The 18,729-nt window shown below is 40.0% G+C and overlaps 1 protein-coding gene across 2 annotated transcripts in view; it reads right to left on the reverse strand.

The window, feature by feature from the left end:
- C2H8orf34 (chromosome 2 C8orf34 homolog) overlaps positions 1–18,729 on the reverse strand; it is a 253,423-nt gene that overhangs the window by 125,315 nt on the left and 109,379 nt on the right. The window lies entirely within an intron of this gene.

Raw genomic sequence — 18,729 nt, forward strand, 5'->3', positions numbered from 1 at the left:
CCCAGCTCTGTGGGACTGGAGCTGCAGGGAAAGTTGGGGCAGTGCCCTGGGCATGGTCTGATGCTTGGGCAGTAAGGCCACTTTCTGCCATGGGGATTGGAACAGGCAGGGGCCTGATGCTGAATCACTCTGCTGTGCTGTGATATAACAAAAGGTGTTGCTGCCGGGTGCCATCACTCTTGAGCCCCCACCAACAGCAGCACAAAATGCAAATCTTCCCCATCCAGTCCCCCAACTTCCAACTTAAGTTATCTACATTAGAGTAACTCCCTTTAAGTTAACCCAGGCTCAAAGGAGAATGGTCACACAATGAAACACCACTTAAATTTCAGTATTCACCACGAAACTGTACTCACTTATGTGCAGAAGTAAGACTTTTGGGGGAACATCCTATTGTTCTTTGTGTTGCAATACTGAGACCCTTACCCTGCCCTTATGCCACTCCTTACCCACAGTGCCTGCTCTCATGTTACCTGCCTCTTCCCTGCAAATCCCTGCAACCTCTCGCTCATCTTCTGCTGCCTCATGCGGATGAAGATAAAATCCAGCTAGAAGATTATGGATCAGACGTCAGATTGAGCCCAGTGAATGTGGATTGGATGCAGATCCACATTTTTGTGCCTGCACAGGGCTCTATAGATGAATGCTCATCTCTTCTTTGCCTATGTATTCTCTCCCACCGTATTTTCCTCAGTAATACTATATTACTTTATAACAATTGCAAAAACAATGCTATCACCAGTTCTGCAACTCTGTGAAATTTGGAATAAATCGGCAGCAGGCCTCACATTCAAATATGGATGTGTAAGTATTTTCCAATGCTTGGACAAAAGTGTTCTTCTTCACATATACATTGAATATGCCATTTGCGTCCAGAAACAGAAATTTTACTATTGACATCAGTGAGTAAAGGAGTGTGACTATGTCTTTCTTTCTTCTGCATGTTAGCTTTGTCCTATGCAATATACCAAACAAACTAAAAAAGTGTTTAAAATTTGTACACTTTATAACAAGTAACAAAAATAAGTCAGTGTATTTCAGTAATTGAGCTGCACAACTTCTGGTGTTTTAAAAGTTTTCGGTGGCTACAAAAGAATCATATGAGCTGCAGAAGTTTAAATGTGCATTGGTCTCCTACTGTACATAATTTTAAAAAATTAAAAACCATGTTGTAACTTTTGAAAATCAAAAGCAATTTTGACTTTACTGTACAAGAGTTTGCTCCATTTTCTTGTATATATAGTAATTTTGTTTCTGCAATGGTTTTCCTTTTAAACAGATTTAATCTTGTCTACATTTAGATTGATGAAAACATAAAGAAAAAACATTAGTGCCCCCTAGTGGGATCAACCTGCTTTTGAAAACAAAGTCTTCCGTATCTACATATTATTCTGTAGTGCCATAAAAAAGTGTGCCTTAAATTGCATTTTAATTCTTTTATAGCAGATACCTTCTTATGTCATTGGTACTGTCAATGGGACTATATTAGTAAGGGATACAAAAAGAGATCTCTAGTTTACCCCAAAATTGCATACTTATACCCACAAATACACACAATTCCATCAGCTCATGAGCAAATAACTATAATTAAATGCATTTATCCCCTTATATTGGACACAGTATTTAAAAAGAGAACACACCTGAGAAAGTAATCGTAACCAGTAATTAATGTTTGTTGGTTAAATGTTCTGAGAAAAGTAAAAATTGAGAGAGAGAGAATATTAAGCTCAGACTTTTCTGTAAATATTTATGACTAGCTATACCACTTAAAAATGTGAGGTGTCCCACTGTTATCAGTAGGACTATTTCCAAAGTTAGACCTTAAGCACATACACAAGAAACATGTACTTTAAAATTGTTTTTAAATAGGGCTTAATATATATAGGAAGTAAGTTTATCAGACTCAATGTTGAAGTGAATACTTAGACAAAATCCCATTGGTGTCAATGTGAACTGGCTAAAATAAGGGGGCAGTATCTAGCCCGTTCTGTGTTAAGAGTACGAAAAGCACAATGCACAATAAAAGCACCACCTGACCTCTGAGAGGCAGAAGTTCCTAATCCATTACAATAGAAACAATGAATATGCCAAGATGAGTTACTCCTAACTCAGCCCTTATTTATTTACTCCTAACTAGGTCCATATATAACTCTTTACAGCAGAGTTAATTTAAATTATCTATGCTAGAGTAACTCCCTTCAAATTACAGAGCTCTAGTGAGCATGGTCAAATTGCAATATTCACGATGAAATTGTATTCACCTATGTGTAGCTGTAAGACTTCTTGGGGTACATCCTATTGTTCTCAGTGTTGCAATAAGCTTCGCTGTTCGATTAATTCTTTCCTAGAGAATTGTGGAAGAACTGTCTGTCCTTTCTGGGCACATGGGAGGATCTGTGAGAAGGCACTGAAAGACTAGCAAGACTTGAGTAGCTCTAGCCTGTGTCCACATTATAGAGTGGTGATGCTAGCAGCTGACAAGTTGTGCTCATTTGAATTTTGTCCATACTCTAATATATTCTAGTTAAACATGCCACAAGGCCTGAGTTGAGGGTTTTTGTGACTGGACAGGGCTCAAGTTAGGGTCAATACTCAAAGATACATGACTTAACTTTGCAATGAAGGAAAGCCACAACAGATGTCATTATTTTTGGTGAATTTCATGGGAGCCTGCTCTTCTTAGAAACCATTTAAAATAGAGAAAAATATGTTTAAGCTTTGAAGGATCTTCCCTGTCCACTTACCAATGCAAGTTTCGGGCCTAAAGTAAATACTATACTATTAGTATTTACACATTGATATTTTACTAGGTACACATTGATATTTTACAATCATGATTATTAAGAAAAATATAAGTTACATTATCTACCTGGCCTTAGATTTTTTTTCTTAAAGCATATTTTTTCTGGCAAGAGACATGTGAGGTAATATGTCAGGTAAAATGTAAGTTTTTCCAAAACCAGGATTTGTTAACTTTTTAAAAAATGTTAAACACCAATACTAGTATTGAAGAATTTGGAGAATATGAAAGTGAAATTGCCTAGAAGTTTACTCCAGACAAAATCTGTCCATGTTATTGGAGCTACATCTGTGGAGAATTTGGCTCATAAACAGCACTACCCAAGCAGAGACTCAGGCTCATATATTTTCTTTGTCTGAGCTGATATACCAAAAGTATACATCATAAAAATAGTTTGAACAACAGGATTAAAAAAAAAATAGGGGTTTGTGAAATACAAGCGCAGTCCAGACCATGAGTAGTTGTGTCATCCCAGGTCTCTCACCTGGGGTATCTTGCTACAGTAGCCTCCAACTTGGACTGTTCATAAAGGCTGCATCCACACTAGCCCCCTTCTTCAAAGGGGGCATGGTACTCAGCCAGATCAGGGAAAAATAATGAGGTGCTCTGACAAATACGCAGCACGTCATTAGGCTAATTCTCGCTACAGCAACTTCAAAGTTGCAAACTTTGAAGCGCCAGCATGCTGTGTTTGCAACTTTGAATATGCAGCACCTGATTAGGCTAATTCTTGCCATGGCAACTTTGAAGTTGCCAACACGGCATGCCGGCACTTCAAAGTTTGCGACTTTGAAGTTGCCATGGTGAGAATTAGCCTAATGAGGTGCGGCATATTCATCACAGCACCTCATTATTATTCCCCGATCTGGCTGATTACCATGCCCGCTTCGAAGAGCAGACACAGCCAAACATCCTTCAGGGTGTAAGTTACTTCAAGCTATGTTTGTTTCCTGCAGCAAGCTAGATATCCCTTGGTTCTTACCAACCTTAAAGATGACCACAGGGTGACCCCCAACACACTCACAGTCCCATAATTTCCCCTGAGAAACTATGTCCAGAGGACATGCTCACAATCTGTTACTTCAGTCTGTCAACTGCACTGTACCCCAGGTTTCAAAACTCTTCTTTGCTCACCCTTGTTTGTTTGTTTAAATTTGTCACTTTCTGGTTTCTTATCAGCTGATTCCAGAAGAGAAGCTATTTGTAACTGGGTGTTCTTCAAGATGTGTGGTCCCTATCTGGATTGCACAAGTGGGAGTGCATGCACACAATGCAACTGAGTCTGGAAGTGTTTCCAAGCCATGTTCATTGACCTGCATGTGCATTGTGCATCTTCCCATGCTCTCGTTTGGGGCTATAAGGAGCTGTGTGGGTTGACATCACCCTAGTTCCCCTTTGACCTGTTGTTCAACCAAGTCTGAAGAAAAGGGGATAGAGGGACAGATGATAAAACATATATAGAGACCATACATCTCAAAGACACTCTGGCTACGTCTACACGTGCAGCCAACATCGAAATAATCTATTTCGATGAATAACGTCTACACGTCCTCCAGGGCCGGCAACGTCGATGTTCAACTTCGACGTTGCTCAGCCCAACATCGAAATAGGCGCAGCGAGGGAACGTCTACACGTCAAAGTAGCACACATCGAAATAGGGATGCCAGGCACAGCTGCAGACAGGGTCACAGGGCGGACTCAACAGCAAGCCGCTCCCTTAAAGGGCCCCTCCCAGACACAGTTGCACTAAACAACACAAGATACACTGAGCTAACAACTGGTTGCAGACCCTGTGCCTGCAGCATAGATCCCCAGCTGCCACAGAAGCAGCCAGAAGCCCTGGGCTAAGGGCTGCTGCCCACGGTGACCATAGAGCCCCGCAGGGGCTGGAGAGAGAGCATCTCTCAACCCCCCAGCTGATGGCCGCCATGGAGGACCCAGCAATTTCGACGTTGCGGGACGCGGATCGTCTACATGGTCCCTACTTCAACGTTGAACGTCGAAGTAGGGCGCTATTCCTATCTCCTCATGAGGTTAGCGACTTCGACGTCTCGCCGCCTAACATCGAAGTTAACTTCGAAATAGCGCCCGACGCGTGTAGACGCGACGGGCGCTATTTCGAAGTTGCTGCCGCTACTTCGAAGTAGCGTGCACGTGTAGACGCAGCTTCTAGTTACAACTAAGTAACATTCTCTTCTTCTTTGAATGATGGTTCTCATGTATTCCACACATGGATGACCTATGAGCGATAATCAGTGAAGAGACTGATGCAAAGAGGTTAACTTTAGAGACCTCTGGAATACAACATGACCCATGGTTGTGTCTTTGACTAGTGCAAGAGTTAGAGTGTAGTGAGTTGCAAACATATGAACATATTGCCATGCTATAGCTTTCCAGATGTCCTTCCACTAACAAGGTCAAGAAGATGGCCTGAGCTCATGTACAGTGAGCTATAACAACCTGTGGAGAGGGAGGGGGAGGGGAGCAAGGTTCGAAACTTTATAACATTCCAGTATGCAGTCTGGGACCCACTTAGACATTCTTTGGGAGGCTATGCCTTGACCATTGGCATGCTCTGCGATGGCAATGCAGAGTCTCAGTGCTTTTCTAAAATGATCTAGTTCTGTGTAAGCAGAATACTAGAGAACACCTGATGCTGGGGAAGGGTGAAGTTGGGTCACCAGGGCTGTGTCTAGACTTCAGCGAACTGTTAGAAAAAGATATGCAAATTGCACACAGAATGACTGGAACAGTCACTGTGTCCAGATAGTGGTTGTGGTGGGTCTAGTAGTAGTAGTAGGCACCCTTCAGTCTGTATAGACTATGGATCGCACCCTTTATAGTTTCAATTGAGGACTTCATTTACAGCGTCTACTGTGACTATGAAGACCCACACAAGAGTGACAGTCCTTGCTGCATCTCTTGCAGATGTGGTGGGTGTCTGGCAAGTCCTTAGTGTGCTTTCTGTGCGCTCGCTTCTCCTCTGCTAGCTGTCTGATCCTCATCTCGCCCTTCCGAAGGCCCCTGTGTAACCCCTGCCTCCATCTGCTGCGGTCATCTGCTAGTTCTTCCCAGTTGTCCAGCTCGATGTCTACCTCTCTGAGGTCCCTCTTGCAGACCTCTTTGTAGCGCAACTGGGGGCGTCTGGGAGGTCTTTTGCCAGAGGCTAGCTCACCATACAGGATGTCTTTTGGAATCCTTCCATCATTCATCCTGTGGACGTGGCCAAGCCAGCGGAGCCGATGCTGCCTGAGGAGGGTGTGCATGGTTGGGATTCCAGCTTGCTCGAGGATGGCAGTGTTGGTCACTCTGTCCTTCCATGATATTCCAAGGATGCGCCTGAGGCAGTGCAAGTGGAAGACGTTCAGCCTCTTTTTCCTGGCGGGCATACAGGGTCCAAGTCTCGCTGCCATAAAGGAGGGTGCTGAGGATGCAGGCTCTGTAGACTTGCATTTTGGTGTGAGTGTACAGCTTGTTGTTATTCCACACTCTCTTGCTGAGTCTGGACAGAGTTGTGGCCGCTTTTCCGATCCTCCTATTTAGCTCAGTGTCCAACGACATGGTGTCAGTGATGGTGGACCCGAGGTACACGAACTCATGGATGACCTCTAACATATAGTTGTCAATGCTGATTGATGGGGATTCAGCAACATCCTGACCGAGTACGTTTGTCTTCTTTAGGCTGATGGTAAGCCCAAAGTCCTTGCACGCTTTGGAGAACTGATCCAGTAGTTTTTGAAGCTGGTCTTCTGTGTGAGACACTACAGCAGCATCGTCTGCGAACAGCATGTCTCTGATGAGGACTTCTCGCACCTTAGACTTAGCTTTCAGCCTTGCAAGATTAAACAGTTTCCCATCAGATCTTGTGTGCAGCAAGATGCCCTCTGTTGAAGATCCAAAAGCATGCTTCAGGAGGAGTGCGAAGAAGATCCCAAACAATGTCGGAACAAGCACGCATCCTTGTTTGACGCCGCTCCTGATTCTGAAAGCATCCGATAATGCGCCGTCATATTGGATGGTTCCTCTCATGTCTTCGTGGAACGACTGGATCATCTTGAGTAACCGTGGAGGACAGCCTATCTTGTGGAGCAGTCTGAACAGACCATCCCTGCTGACCAAGTCGAAGGCCTTGGTCAGGTCGATGAAGGCTATGTAGAGTGGCTTCCTCTGCTCCCTGCACTTCTCCTGCAGCTGCCTTAGAGAGAAGACCATGTCAACGGTAGACCTCTCTGCGCGGAATTCACACTGCGATTCGGGGTACACCCTCTCAGCAATCTTCTGGAGTCTGCCAAGGATGACCCAAGCGAACAGTTTACCAGTGACGCTTAGGAGGGAGATTCCACGGTAGTTGTTGCAGTCGCTTCTGTCTCCTTTGTTCTTATACAACGTTACAATGTTAGCGTCGTGCATATCCTGTGGAACTTCACCCTCTTTCCAGCACAGGCACAGTAGCCCATGTAGGGGTTCCAGGAGTGTGTCCATAGCACACTTGATTACCTCTGGTGGTGTACCATCCTGGGCAGGGGCCTTTCCTGCTGCAGTGCTGTCGATGGCTCTCTTCAGTTCATCCACAGTCGGTTTCCTGATCCAGTTTGTCCATTACTGGTAGGAGCTCAACGGCATCGAGGGCTGCGTCAACCACAACGTTCTTGCGTGAGTACAGCTCGGAGTAGTGCTCAACCCAGCGCTCCACCTGTTTGGCTTTGTCAGCGATGACTTCACCAGATTTGGATTTCAGAGGTGCCATCTTGTTCTGGGTGGGTCCTAATGCCTTCTTCATACCCTCGTACATTCCTCTGAGATTACCAAAGTCAGCACAGGTCTGGATGCTGCTGCATAGCTGGAGCCAGTGGTTGTGGTGGGTCTACTCTGGTAAGTAGTGCCCCGTTATTCTATACCACCTTCTGGTACTTGTTTCTGTTCTGGGTGAGGATTTGTCAGCCTGGAGCGACTAGTTTCTCTAATCACAAGGCACACATAAATATGCCTTGAACACAGCATTTTACTGATATGCTTACAATTTTTAATCTGACAGCCTGAACCCTGCACAGTTCTTTCAATCTTTCCTCCTAGATCCTGTTTTCTAAACATCTTGCTTTTGCTATTTGTCTTTCAGATTCTCTCCAGTTGGTCCACACCTTTCTTAAATTGTGGCATCCAAACTGGACACAATATTCCAAACTCACCAGTGAAGAAAAGAGTTGAATTATTACTCCCATGTCAAATAAATGATATTCTTCTTGATATATTAGGGTTTTTTGCAACTCCAGTACGTCATTCAACTCCAATATTCAATTTCTGATTCTTATCAACCTTATCAATTCCTAGCCAATTATTTCCCACTTTGTAGTTGCATTTGATATTTTCTTCCTAAATGAAGTAATTTGCACTTTACTGAGTTTCACCTTGTTGATTTCAGACCAATCATCCAATTTGCTGACATCCTTTTTGAAATTTAATCCTGTGTTTCACCAAAGAGTATGGTATTTTCATTGAACAAAAACCAAATGATAAGCAAGGCAACGCAGAAATGTAATAGCTGTCGAAGTGTATTCTTAGACTACGATAGCTCAAATTATTGACTGCAATTAGAATTATTTACAAAATATTGCTAGCTACCACAGCTAATTAAACCAAAACATTTATAGATTTCATGCAGAGATGTCATGTAACCTAGAGATTGCAAATTCAATGGCCTTTCACAAAAGTTTATGTCCTAAAACTTGACTGCATTTATTTCACCTTTTATAATTCAATTAGAGTTATCGTCTAGCTGTGTTCACCTTTACATGCTTTAAAAAGCTGGCATATAGAAGTATTAGACTTACAGAAAAAAAATCAAGTTCTCATTAATTTTAACAATACCTTCATTAATATATTCTCTCAAATTTATGAACAATTTTAGAGACATCTGTTCCGAAACACCATAAACAGTATATAAATATTAAGGTTGAAAGAGAAGTTGAAAACCAGGATGTGCAGATTAAGAAACTGAATGTTACCAATAAACTAAACAAAAACAAAAGGCCTTTGAGGGCTGGAAATGACTGCAACTCTACACTCTGATGATTTCTGAAATGTTTCAGTTCTCTACCATGCTAGAGCTGTGATGAAGATGATTCCACATGTTCACAAGAAAAAAAAAAATTTTCAAAATGACAATATTTGTAAAGATTTTAATGACACTTGTGGGCCAAATCTACATTTTTCCATGTACAATCTTCACCTGCAGCTCTTAAACACAGGAATACCAAAATGGGTAAATTTAATAATGCTTCTTTGAAAAAAAGTACAAATGTATCATGTATCCAGTAAGATATCCTTAGGCCAGGGGGTTATCAACCAAAATAGCAAGAAGAGCAATTTTTTCCAATTTTGTAAAAAAAAAAAAAAAAGCTCAATAATTCAAGAGCCACAGTGCACGCAAATACCAGACAGTCCTTAATAAATAATGTCAAGCCGAACTTTTTTGTAACCCCTATTTTAAGAACTGTGCACACACAATAATTTGTAAATGCAATATATGTTTATCGCAGGACATTTGCAAACTTTTTACATATTCTATTTCCTCCTACTTTATGTGTATGTTTGTACCACTGTCTTCCTGGCTTTCAATCCCAAATCATCTCTCTCTGTGGAGGATGCTAGGTAGAGTTATCCAATGTTTCCAGATCACATATCGTTTGCTATTCAGACATGAGTTTTTCATTTTGGGCTTTTAGACATCCACCACTAATCGGAAATAATCTAAAGTGTTTTTTTTTTTAAACACTTAGAAATGGTACCGGTGGGAGCCACAAAGAAGTCCTTAAAGAGCCATTCCCATACCTTGGAAGGCATCTTTCCTCTAAGTTGACATTGATGTGGAAATCCAGCAATGTCTGAGCCATGGAAGCTCTGCTTTCACCCGCCTGAGACAAAGTGTCTTAGACAAGTGGGACTTCTATCCCAAGACAAAGCTCCTTGCATACTGTACAGTGCATGCATGTGAAGCCTGGACAACATACAAGCATCATTTGAAGGTACTTGAACAATATGATCAACACTGCCTCAGGAGACTCTCTTGGGAGCATAGGCACAAGAACACCAGCATCCTGGAAGAATCGAAAAAGACCAGCATTGAAGCCATTATCATTCATCAACAACTTGGTTGGTCATGTCACATGGTTCAGATGTCTGATCACTGCTTCCCAAAATAGATTATTTTCTGAATTGGAGGAAGGACAGGAGCATTGGGGGCCAGTGGAAGCAATATAAGGACGTGCTGAAGGCACACATGAAAAAGTGCAGCATCTGTGTCGACACTTGGGAGAACCTTGTCCAAGACCATCCTGAGTGAAGACTGGTAATCTGTGAGGGGGAGGCACAATTTGAGAGGCCCTGTCGCAGTACAGACAAGGAGAGGTGGAGAAGAAGAAAAGAGCATCAAAACTGCCCAGTGCCCCTCCAACAGCTAATAAAACCTGCCTCTTCTATGAAAAGATCTGCAGGTTCAGAATTGGGCTGATCAGCTGTCAAAAGACTCACAAATAGGAGGGTGACATGAAGATGTCTTACTCATTATGAACTGACAACCAAGATGTTCATTTTGGCCTTTGCGACATTCAGCATTTATCGAAAATAATCCAGAATTTTTTTTATTACTTTGTACTGTATTGGGAGCCACAAAAAGTCCTTAAAGAGTCGCACGTGTCACTGGAAATGCAGGTTGCAGACCCTGATTTAGGCTTAGAGAAGATTATGAAAAAGCATAAACCCTGCAAGGAAATGAAAAGGAAAGAATCTGTTTGACATGGGAATAAACCTGGAAATGTATGGGGCCAGATCATCCTGAGGCAAGTTCTTCACATTTCCTGCAATTTCATGGGAAAAGCGGGTGAGAAGATAGAGACCAGGAGTGGACTGACTGCAAGAACCACGCCCTCCCATATCCAGGTGATTTCCCCCACCACAACCACCAAAAAAGGGGAAGAAAGAGTCAGGCTGTACTATCTTTTCTGCAGAACTCCCTCCCCACCATTGATCTCTCGTACTGTCACATACTGTGAAGTCATTTATGTTAACTCTCAAGATGTAAAAACACATTAATTGCTGCCTTAAAAAATCCCTGAGAGACAGATATATACAGAGATAAAATGAATATATCAAGCCAATACAAAGCATATACAGTTCAGGATTTTAGTTAGAATCTTAGAGTTAGAAGGGACTACTTAGGCCATCTTGTCTAAATCTCTACCAAAATGCATTATTTCTGTACAAGGAGAAAAGAAGCAACCTGATTTTGTAATTACATTACTCTTCATTCTCAGAAGTTGATAAACAGCTGTTGTGTTTGTTTTTAAGGACATTTATATTTCCAGAAAATCAACATTCTTAATTGTTTTTCATCAACTCATGCACATCTCATTTCAACTCAAAAATGTAATAACTTTAGCTACCAAAAAAGCTTGTAAATTTTCTTATTTTCTTCCATCCACCCCAGTAACTTGCAGAGCATTCAACTTCATTATCAATCCATGTGTCAACCCAAAAATGATTCAGTGAGTGAATTGCAATGCTGCAGCAAACGAAAATCAAAATAAATGAATTTATTCTAAAGCTTATAGTTTCTTGACAAAAAAACAGTAGAATTCCTACCTCAGCAGACAGACACAGGCAACTGTTTTGACAAGCAACATTTAAGATTACCACAACTGAAAAAGATAGAGAAACCGTACTTTTCCTCTTTTTTCAATTGCACACTTTCACTGTCTCCCCTGTATAAGCAGAGTGCCTGATACAAGGCCCAGTCAAGTCAAAGGAAAGATTTCTATTGAATCCAGTGAACTTTTTAGATCAGACTACTCACTAGAGTCTCTTGTTTCAGATCTCAATCCAGCAAATCCGCATGCCTTTTTAACTTTTAGCCCAGAGTAGAATCACAGAACACTAGAGTTGGAAGGGACCTTAAGAGGTCATCGAGTCCAGTCCCCTGCCCTCACAGCAGGACCAAGTACCACCAAGACCATCCCTGATAGATGTCTATCTAACCTCTTAAATATCTCAAATGCTGGAGTTTCCACAACCTCCCTAGGCAATTTATTCCAATGTTTTACCACCCTGACAGTTAGGAAGTTTTTCATAATGTCCAACCTAAACCTCCCTGGCTGCAGTTTAAGCTGCAGTTGCTGCTACAACACCACAAAGAGTCTGAGACTGCACATATGTTGTTTTCAAAAATCAGAAGCATTTCTAATAATTAATGATGTTAAAGCATTTAGGGTGATACATTGCCTGCTGTAATAAAAGTGAACTGAAAACAGCTAACAGCTGATGAAATGTACTTTAAAAAGGGGTTCGGGGGTGATTCTAGACAAACAGACATTCTAGACAAGGGATGATCCCCGCTCCCCCCACCACAATTTGTCAGCAGAAGCTGAACAAATAAACTGTACAGATTTTGTCTGGATGTTTAAGTTTTAATACAGACTATTCATGTAGCAGACATGATAATGCACATCATTTTATTTGCATAGCTGCTAAAACTCACAATGCAACTGGGAATGTCCAGATTTTTTTAAATTAAACTCAGTGCAACATAATGAGGACAGTGGTGTGATGCCCAAGTCATCAAAGGGCTATAATGCCAGCCTTCACCACTATGCAGAACAACATAAAATGCAGTTAGAGATTGCTGCTACTGAAAGGCCATCCATGTCCTCTAACAGCTCCAGACACTCTGTGCTGTCCTGAAGGACTCTTTGCAGAATAACGATTGGCTCACTACAGAGAACAAATTGATTAAATGATAAGAGAACTGAGGACAAGATCCATTTAAAGGGGTTGCAAATCTTTTGAACAACAAAAGGCACAGAGTCCACTGGAGATTCAGAGCAATGGGAGAGAGAAAAAATAAAAAATGAAAGGAATAAAAGGTCTGGCTTGATAATCAACTAGAAGAAAGCGGTTGGCAAAGGAAGGAGACAGAGAATGAGGAACCATAGGGAAGCCCTAAGTGTGTGGGGGGGGGGGGGGAAGAGAGAGAGAAAGATATCTCTGAAGATGCTTCACAAAGGGCAGCAGAACTTTGCAGCAGTGCAGCTGTACCTCCCAAACCTCAAGACAACCACCACTGGTGATCTAGTGGGAAGACATAATTGTGTCTCATCAGATATCTGTTTTCAATTTCTGGGGGTGTGTCTACACTTGCATTCCTCTTTCAAAAGAGGTACGCAAATAAAAAATGCAAACAAGGTATAAATTTGCGTATTCACCATCTCATTTGCATATTCTAATTTTGAAAGAGCTTTTTATTTATTTAAGGGGAAGGATTCTTTCGAAGATGAGGCTTACTTTCAAAAGAGCAGCGTCTACACTGGCTTTCTTCTTTCAAAAGACACTCTTTCAAAATTACAATATGCAAATGATGTGCTGAATATGCAAATTTATACCACGTTTGCATTTTCCATTTACCCCGTTTGCATACCTCTTTCGAAAGAGGAATGTAAGTGTAGACACACCCTGGATGTTTATGCAAATCCCAGAGTTTTCAGATCTCTCTCATTTGCGTGGTATTTCATTTTGTTTTAAACTCAGTCTTATACAGAGAAAGCTCTAAGTGCCTGATCATTAAGATTCATCTTAAAAATAACCCCTTCTGTACAGCTCTGCTAAAGGAAGAAAAAGTCCCTAGTTTAAAAAAAAATAGAGTAACTATGTTATCTCTCTCTGTGTGTGCACAGGAGAGAGAGAGAGAGAAATTCATACAAAAACAACGTAACTTGTGGATATGGTAGGTGTTGCATTGTACAAACCATAACTCTAATGAGTACACTAACATTTTAAGAAAACCAAGTATCTAATACCCCAAATACTTTTGGAGATGATTATTTCAACTTGTCCTGTGCTTCAGGGGGTAATGAGGGTGGGTGGAAATGAAATGACACTCAGCAACACGGAGCATAAGAGCTAGAGAAGTACAGTGGAGTATCCAGAAAAGCATGAGCAAAAGCTAAGTGAAGTACCATGTGCTAAGTACAGCTCCCAAGAATCCCAAATTCAGAACCAAACAAATTACTATTTCAGTGTGAAATCTGTCCACAACTATAACTTCAGATATTTACTATATGGTCCCTGGTTACACCAACAGATTCTGCAAGCTCGCAAGATCTGGTAACTGCCAGACAAATATATGAAGTACCATTCAGCAAAAAGATGCTATATAATCTCATCATAATTTTTAATTGTCTCTGGAATCACAGGTATGGTAAAAGACCTCCAGCAACTCACATCACCTTATTTGACGTGATATTTCACCATGCATGATATTTACTATATTTTTTAATCTGACAGATTGCGCTAGAGTTTTTACATGTCCCCCAGTGTAGTTATCCATGTCTACTGTCATACACAAAGCAATCAAAAAGCTGAATGATGTACAGTTAGTGTGATAGTTACACAAACACAAATCTTCCGGTATTTGAAATAAGATTACCATGGAGCTAATTCATACCATAAATTACATTCCACCACAGCTTTAGTATAGAGTCTACAGTACTGCTTATTTTTTAAAAAAATGCAGAGCATACTAGTCCTTATAATTATTGTCTTTAAGGTTCAGAGGAATATTAATCTGAAAAATTATGCTATCACAGACAGATGATGAATCATTTTGCAATTAAATTCATAATTCACTGGAAATTAACCCATGTTTCTCCCGTCGACCTTCCTTAAACCTTGAGGCTTGTAAGGAGTTCCAGGATTGACCGGAAAGCATCATTTTGTGCATATGCAAAACAAAACCAGGGAAGATCGACCCGGAGGAGGCTGATCTTCCACAGTAGTGTAAACCTAGACTTAGTATCATTTCCTTAAATCTCATCAACACCTTGTACCCATGAATATCAATACTTTTTTTATTTTTTAGTTTCATGAGCGTTTTCTTCTTGGGAATGACAGTCTGCACCAATACAGTACAGCAATTAATAGCTATTTTTCATTGTGAGCCTCCTAATGCATCAAAATATGAAAATAAGTTCAAGGTAGCTAACTGAAAATCATGGCACAACAAATACTCTTCAGTAAAAATATTTTCACAGAATCACAGAATCCTAGGGCTGGAAGGGACCTCAGGAGGTCATCTTGTCCAGCCCCCCTGCTTCAAGCAGGATCAACCCCAACTAAGTCATCACAGCCAGGACCTTGTCCAGCCGGGACTTAAAAACCTCGAGGGATGGAGAATCCACCACCTTCCTAAGCAATGCATTCCTGTGCTTCACCACCCTTCTGGTGAAGTAATTTTCCCTAATATCCAACCTACACTTCTCCCTCTTCAACTTCAGACCATTACTCCTTGTTCTGCCAACTGATACCACTGAGAACAGTTTCTCACCATCTTCTTTAGAGCTCCCCTTCAGGAAGTTGAAGGCTGCTATTAAATCACCCCTCAGTCTTCTCTTCTGCAAACTAAACAAGCCCAAATCCCTCAGCCTATCCTCATAGGGCTTGTGCTCCAGACCCTCAATCATTTTTGTTGCCCTCTGCTGAACCTGCTTCAAAACATCCACATCCTTTTTATACTGGGGGGGCCCAGAACTGCATACAATATTCAGGACGTGGCCTCACCAGTGCCAAATAGCCAAATACCAATTTTCATATATAAGTACTAAGATTATGAAATTCCAATTTATCAGTATTTTTTGTTTTAATGGCTAATTCAACAAACCAATTTCTGACACTGATTGTCCTGGCTAAATTTAAACAGTTTAAACCACTGCTCAACTGAAAACAAAGTATTTGTTTAAATAAATCATTATAAATAGCAGAAGTTGTTCTTCCAAGATGCAAATTTTGAGGCACTGTGTTTGGAATTTTTGAATTAGCCATTAAAACAAAAATTACTGATAAATTAGAATTTCTTAATCTTAGTACTTATATGAAAATTTTCAGTGAAGAACTACTTAGAATAATACAATCCTAATAATAGAATCAAAATCCCATTTTTAATAAAAATAACTGTTTTGAATAAGCAACGAAGAATTAACTGTAAAAGGAATCTATCTGTTTTATAAAGCATGTGAGTGATGGCAAAAAGCCATGTAAAGGTACTATACTGGTTGCATAAAAAGTATTACAGTAATTAATGGATTAATACTTTAAAGAATATAAAAATTCAGTCCTTTTACTGTAATATCACTGATCTAGACAATACAGCAATGAAAGATACTTTTGTTTGCTTATAAAAATTAAGTTCTTTGCTGTTAGCTTCAAAAGAAAATAAGATGCTTTTTACAGCATGACATTTTGTCACACTCTTTTCTGCAGTAAAGTAATCCTTACACTTACATCTAACCAAAAACTTGTACTCTCAACAAAAAATGACAATTGTAATAGAAAAAAATTGTATAAGGCATATGGAAACATTGTTTCAAAACTATATCCGTTTGATCCTGCAAGTTGATTGATGTAGGCATCTTCCAAGCCAGAGGTCAGGAACCAAAATAGTAAGAAGTGCCCTTTTTTTGAATTCAGTAAAAAGCTCAATAATTCATTTGCTTGTGAATACAAGAGGTGTCCTTAATAAATAACATCAAACCACACTTTCTGTAACCCCTTTTTTAAGAACAGTGCACAATGATTTGTAATGCAATACATATTTACTGCAGGACATTCACAAACTTTTTGCATATTCTTTTTCCTCACACTTTACGTGTATGTTTGTACCATGATCTTTCTGACCTTCACTCCCAAACCTTCTCTCTCTCTGGAGGATGCTAGATTCTGAATAATTTCATTTTTGTTTATGCAATCAATATACAGCTGCTCCGATACTTTTAGTACTATTTAATACATTTGCCATCCACGAATGGCTTTCCTCATTTCACGTTCTCTTGAGTTGCCACAAAACTAGATACAGTTATACTACTAGGTGATTCCACCCATTTAGAAAACGTGTTCTTACTTTGCTCTGCTTTGCATAGCACCTACTCCCTGGCTTATTTTCTGAAACCTCCAGCTGCACACTGTTTGGCAAAAGTAGTGTGTTTTTTTGAGGAAATGACTCTCAAGGTTGCATTTTTTTTCTTTTTTGATGTTGGTGAATTTCTCCTTGCAAAGGAGACATAAAGGGAGCCTAGCTAAACACAATGTAAGTGTAAGGGATTGGGTCCATTCAGTTTGAAATTCTGTTATCTTCAATCTTCCTCTTCTCTGAAGCCATTCCAATCCACCTTTAATTATGCCAATTTTACTTCACGTTTACTTTGTTTTCTTTCTTAAAATGGGTGTTGCCCTTCACAGCAGGAAGGCCGCAAGCTTCTTTTTCCTTTTCAAAATCAAGAATTTATTAGTAACATGCTCAAAACACAGATATAATATCATAACCCACATATTAAAGGGGGAGTTACCCAGAGTTTTGAGATCACATATTGTTTGTTAGATACGAGTTGTTCATTGTTGGGCGTTTACACATTCACTGTTGATGGAAAATAATCAGGAGGTATTTTGTTTTTTTGTTTTTTGTTTATTTTACTTCGCAATTATAGTGTCAGGAAACACAAAAAAAAGTCCTTAAAGAGTCACATATGGCTCCAGAGCTGCAGGTTGCTGACCACTGTCCCAAGCCAACTAACAAGATGACCACATTCTATCAATGGTGAATTAGGTATGTTGTTATAAACGGGATTATTACAGAAAGGTATACTTTTTAAAAATTTTCCTTAGCACTGTATAAATGCTGAAGAAAAATCTCCTACCATTTGTCAGATGACTTGTTTTATTTTGTGCTTCCAAGACAAAATGAAGTTTCAGTTTATGTATTATAATTAACAATAAAGCATTTTAATCAAACACCATTGTAACTTTTAAAAATGCCTAAAGCAAAATGTGGAAACCTAAAATAAAAGTGTTTCTGCAGTTTGAGCATGGATGAAATGGAGAATAAATACCTTCCATTGGAAAAAAATCACAAATTTACAACTTGATTCTTAAAAGTTTATCTAGTTCTTCAATGTAAGTATTTTCTATTTCTTAGAGTATTTACTTCCATATACATTGTATCTACCCAGGTGTCACACTTACATTCAGTAGATCCTTCACAACACAAGTGTTGTAACCATCAACCAATTCAATGGAGCAATAAATCCACATCCACAACCTAACATTAGTGGAACCACCACAATGTGCCTACCCCTTTGAGCTAGAGTAATCAAACCCACTGGTTTGGTCTCCCTTGTATATTAAAATGGTACATTGATAACAAAATGCAAAAGTACAGTACATGGGAGTTACACATTAAATTACCATGCAGTATGCATAGTGAAATAACAAAGTAACTGCAACATAATTATACAGCAATCATCTAATCATGGAGCCACAGTCTACAGAAAAGGGTGCTGCTTGTCCTTTTACTGTCAGATTGTGCTTTATTCTTTTTCCCCTCATGCTATCAATTCATTATAATGCTTGTAAAACAAAAGGGTGTGATGTCCTTAAAAGGTCACATTCATGTATTATGATTTGTCACAAAAGGTCTATTGTGTCAAATGAAGCATATAGAAATATTGAAGTCAGTAGTTCCTTTTAACCATTTCACGTTAGAGCATTTTAAAAAAAGAGAGTAACTAATCGTCTTGTACTACTCCCTTCTTTCCCTTGATAGTAAATAACTCCAGAACGGAAGAAAGAATGTAATAAGAACCAGGACTGACAGAAATTTCATAGAAGTGGGGGTGGGGGTTCACTGGTGCTTGAGCCATGGCCCCAGCTCCACTTGCTCCTCTATACCCCTTCCCTGCATCTTTCATGCTTAAGGCATGTAAAAAATGTGAGGCCATGTTTGCCTCTCTCCCCATTTCCAATGCATCTGCCAGGAATACAAACTCCTAAATTATCACACAATACATCCTAATAAAAGAGAATCATTAAAACCAGCTCAGTAAGGAAAACTAATA

This window comes from Carettochelys insculpta, chromosome 2 (genome assembly GCF_033958435.1).
Source record: "Carettochelys insculpta isolate YL-2023 chromosome 2, ASM3395843v1, whole genome shotgun sequence".
Lineage (NCBI taxonomy): Eukaryota > Metazoa > Chordata > Testudines > Carettochelyidae > Carettochelys > Carettochelys insculpta.